Source organism: Piliocolobus tephrosceles, chromosome 12 (genome assembly GCF_002776525.5).
Source record: "Piliocolobus tephrosceles isolate RC106 chromosome 12, ASM277652v3, whole genome shotgun sequence".
In the NCBI taxonomy this organism is placed as follows: Eukaryota; Metazoa; Chordata; class Mammalia; order Primates; family Cercopithecidae; genus Piliocolobus; species Piliocolobus tephrosceles.
This window is the reverse complement of record NC_045445.1, coordinates 83,829,699-83,834,046: the sequence shown is the minus strand read 5'-3', so window position 1 is coordinate 83,834,046 and position 4,348 is coordinate 83,829,699. Positions and strand designations below refer to the sequence as shown.

At 50.0% G+C, this 4,348-nt stretch overlaps 1 pseudogene across 1 annotated transcript; it reads right to left on the bottom strand.

Moving 5' to 3' along the window:
- Positions 1-1,635: 1,635 nt before the first annotated feature.
- Positions 1,636-3,889, bottom strand: LOC111535667 (annotated as a pseudogene). The gene has a single exon (XR_002729529.3). The product of XR_002729529.3 is annotated as a keratin, type II cytoskeletal 8 pseudogene (transcript).
- Between the last annotated feature and the right edge of the window lie 459 nt (positions 3,890-4,348).

The following is a 4,348-nucleotide window of genomic DNA, read 5'->3' as shown; positions in this document are numbered from 1 at the left end:
CCCAGGCTGGAGTGCGGTGGTGCGATCTCGGCTCACTGCAACCTCTGCCTCCTGGGTTCAAAGGATTCTTCTGCCTCAGCCTCCTGAGTAGCTGGGACTACAGGCGCCCGCCACCTTGCCCGGCTAGTTTTTTTTTTTTTTTGTATTTTTTAGTAGAGACGGGGGTTTCACCATGTTAGCCAGGATGGTCTCGATCTCCTGACCTTGTGATCTGCCCGTCTCGGCCTCCCAAAGTGCTGGGATTACAGGCTTGAGCCACTGCACCCGGCCTGTTTTTAGTCTTATAATAGTCACTGATGAAAATGGGAGCTGGAGCTGACTAGGGATCCATCAAAAGATTACTGGATGCTTAATGTACAGGCAAGGTTGAAGACTTAATTTAAAATGGTACCCACTTATTGTGGTGTGATTTTTTTCCCTTTATTTTTATTTGTTTTTTTGAGACAGAGTCTCACTCTGTTGCCCAAGCTGGAGTGTAGTGACTGTGATCTCGGCTCACTGCAGCCTCTGCCTCCCGGGTTCAAGTGATTCTCCTGCCTCAGCCTTCCGAGTAGCTAGGATTACAGACGCGTGCCACCATGCCTGGCTAATATTTTGTATTTTTGGTAGAGATGGGGTTTCACCGTGTTAGCCAGGATGGTCCTGATCTTCTGACCTCATGATCCACCCGTCTTGGCCTTCCAAAGTTCTGGGATTACAGGCATGAGCCACTGCGCCCGGCCTGTTTTTCCTTTAAAGGTACTTAGCAACACAACTAGTCAGTGTGTAGAAGCACAGATAGTAAAGCAGTCTGGGGTGAAGACCTGGTTATAAGGAATAGATCAGTGAATTTCATTTCATTTCAGTAACGCTCTCTTGACTACTCTATACCAAGCACTGTGCTAGGTGCTGTGAATACCACTCATGGTCTAGTTAGACAAGTCCATGCAAGAGTGTGATAAGTGAAATGATAAAATACATATGGTGTCCTTTGAAGGTACAGAGTAACCCCAACTCTGGATCTAAGGGAAACCTTTCCAGAGCTTACTAGCTTGAATTAGGCGAAGCAAGCAATGGGGGTAGGGAATGGTTATCATTCCAGGTAGAAAAAATAGCATGTGCAAGGAGCATGTGATTAAAGAATTAGGAATGGTTACAGCATGGTACACATGGAAGGGCTGGCAAGAACTGAAACTGAGGAATTAGCCAGTGTCCAGATCTCGAGAGCTCTGTATGCTTTGCTAAAGAATTTGGACTTTATCCTAAAGGCAGTGGGGATCTGTTGAAGGACTGGGATCATTTCAGCAGCAATTCAGAATGTGGATGGTAAAGAGCAGGACTGGAAATGGTTATGGCAGTCATTAGGTGAGACATGAATCAGCTGTAAGGCAGGAACAGTGGTCAGAGATTTGAGAGAATTTAGGAGGTAGAATCTATATAAAATTTGATGAGTGATGTGGATTATTTCAGTCAGTCAATATTCATTGAGCCTAATGGATACCAGGCATTATTCTAGATCAGAAGTGTTCAATTTTTTGACTTCCCTGGGCCACATTGGAAGAAGAATTGTCTTGGGCCACACATAAAATACACTAACGATAGCTGATGAGCTTTTTAATAAAAAGGCCGCATAAATCTTTTTTTTTTTTTTTTTCTGCAGAGCTAGCTGAGGTTTTATTTTGGACCAAAAAAAAGGCAATTGAATTGTTTTGTAGCTGGAGGCATGGACAAGGGGGGTCCCCAGGCAGTAAACTCCCCTGCAGGAGAACTGAGGGCTAGGGCTGAGCCTCAGGTGGGTCTCCTGTTCCCTGTGCTCCCCTGCACAGCAGCCTCCCTCCTGGGCTCTAGGGGCTGCTGCAGCTGTTCACTTGGGCAGGACATCAGAGGACTCAGACACCAGCTTCTCATCGTGGGTCTCGATCTTCTTCACAACCATGGCCCTGATGGAGCTGGTGCAGCTGAAGGAGCTGGAGCCTGTGCCGTAGCCGAGGCTGAGTCTTGTGAGGTCCCCATAGGCCAAGCTCAGACCACCTGCATAGCCGCTGGTGGTCTGCATATGGTACTCATGTTCTGCATCCCAGACTCCAGCCGGCTCTCCTCACCCTCCAGCAGCTTCCTGTAGGTGGCGATCTCAATGTCCAGGGCCAGCTTGGCGTTCATCAGCTCTGGGTACTCACGCAGCTGCCACACCAGGTCCTGTTTGGCCTGCTGCAGGGCTGCCTCCAGCTCGGACAGCTTGTCGTTGGCATCCTTAACGGCCAGCTCCCCGGGCTGCTCAGGATCTGCGATGGCGGCCTCCAGGGAAGCCCTCTGGCCTTTAAGACCCTCAATCTCAGCCCGGAACCGGCTGATGTTCCAGTTCGTCTGAGAGTTCTCAGTCTTTGGACACCGCAGGTCATCCCCGTGCTTCCCAGCCAGCGTCTGCAACTCCTCATACTTGATCTGGTACATGCCCTCAGCCTCGGCCTGGTTGCGGTTGGCGGTCTCCTCATAATGCGCCTTGACCTCAGCAATGATGCTGTCCATGTCCAGGGAGTAGCTGTTGTCCATGGACAGCACCACAGATGTGTCTGAGATCTGGGACTGCAGCTCCTGGATCTCCTCTTCATAGAGCTGCCTGAGGAAGTTGATCTCATCAGTAAGCCCTTCCAGGCGAGACTCTAGCTCTACCTTGTTCGTATAAGTTTCATCCACATCCTTCTTGATGAGGACAAATTCATTCTCCATCTCTGTATGTACGCGTATTGAGCTCATCCTCATAGTTGTTCTTGAAGTCCTCCACCACCCCCTGCATGTTGCAAAGCTCTGCCTCCAGCTTCAGCTTCTGCTGGCCCAGAGTCTCCAGCTGCCGCCTAAGGTTGTTGATGTAGTTCTCCAACATGTTGTCCATGTTGCTCCGAGCCATCTTATGCTGCTACAGGAGGCTCCACTTGGTCTCCAGCATCTTGTTCTGCTGCTTCAGGTACTGCACCTTGTCTATGAAGGAGGCAAACTTGTTGTTGAAGGTCTTGATCTGCTCCTCCTTGGTGCACACGGCCTGGATATTGGGGTCCACCACCAGGTTAAGGGGGCTCAGCAGGCTCTGGTTGACCATGACGGCGGTGATGCCTCCATGCCGCTGGCCCCACCATAGCCTCTGCCCAGGCCACCCTGGAAGCTGCGGCTGCCCACTCGGGAGAAGCTCAAGGAGCTGATGCAGGCACCGGGCCCGCTCATGTAGGAGTGGCTGCTGAAGCCTCGGGGGCCAGAGGTGGACACCTTGTAGGACTTCTGGGTCACCCTGATGGACATGGTGGAGGCAGGAGTGGAAGCAGGCGGGCTGAACCAGGCGGAGATCCCAGAAGGAGCAGAGAACCTACTTCTTGGTCCTCATAATGTTTTAAGAAAGTTTACGAATTTGTGTTGAGCCGCATTCAAAGCCATCCTGGGCCGCATGTGGCCTGTGGGCCACAGGTTGGACAAGCTTGTTCTAGATACAGCAATGAATAAAACAGCCCCTTCCCTCAAAGTGCTTAGAATTTAGTGAAGGAAGGAGAGAATAACAAATAAGAGTGAGAAGTACTATTTAGAAAATAAAAGTGATGTGAGAGGGTGTGGGTGAGGTTGCTAGTTTTTTGTTTTGTTTTTTGAGACAGTCTCACTCTGTCACCCAGGCTGAGTGCAGGGAACTTGTTCAGGGTCATACAAATAGAGGGATTAGCCTTGGACTGGAGAAAGACTCTCTTTAAGGCCAGAAAGATGCATATATATGCAGTAGGAAGGGGGCAAAACCATGCCCCTGGGCATTGTAGGCCCTGTTGAGAAGTTTTGTCAGGCTGGCCCGGTGGCTCATGCTGGTAATCCCAGCATTTTGGGAGCCTGAGGTGGGAGGATCACATGAGCCCAGAAGTTTGAGACCAGTCTGGGCAACACAGGGAGACCCTGTCTCTAAAAAAATAAAGAAGTTTTGTTTTTATCCTAAGAGTAATGGGGAAACTTTTCAATGGGAATGGGGTAGAACCTGGGAAGATGACCTCAGGTTTGTGCTTCCAAACCAGTGTGAAAATAGTTTAAAAAAAAATGTTTTTTTGAGATGAAGTCTCGTTCTTGTCACCCATGCTGGAGTGCAGTGGCACCATCTCACCTCACTGCAACCTCTGCCTCCCGGGTTCAAGCGATTCTCCTGCCTCAGCCTCCCGAGTAGCTGGGATTACAGGCACCTGCCACCAGGCCCTGCTAACTTTTGTATTTTTAGTAGAGACGGGGGTTCACTATGTTGGCCATGCTGGTCTCGAACTCCTGACCTCAGGTGATCTGCCGCCTCTGCCTCCCAAAGTGCTGGGATTACAGGAGTGAGCCACCGCGCCCGGGCTTTTTTTTTTTTTGGATA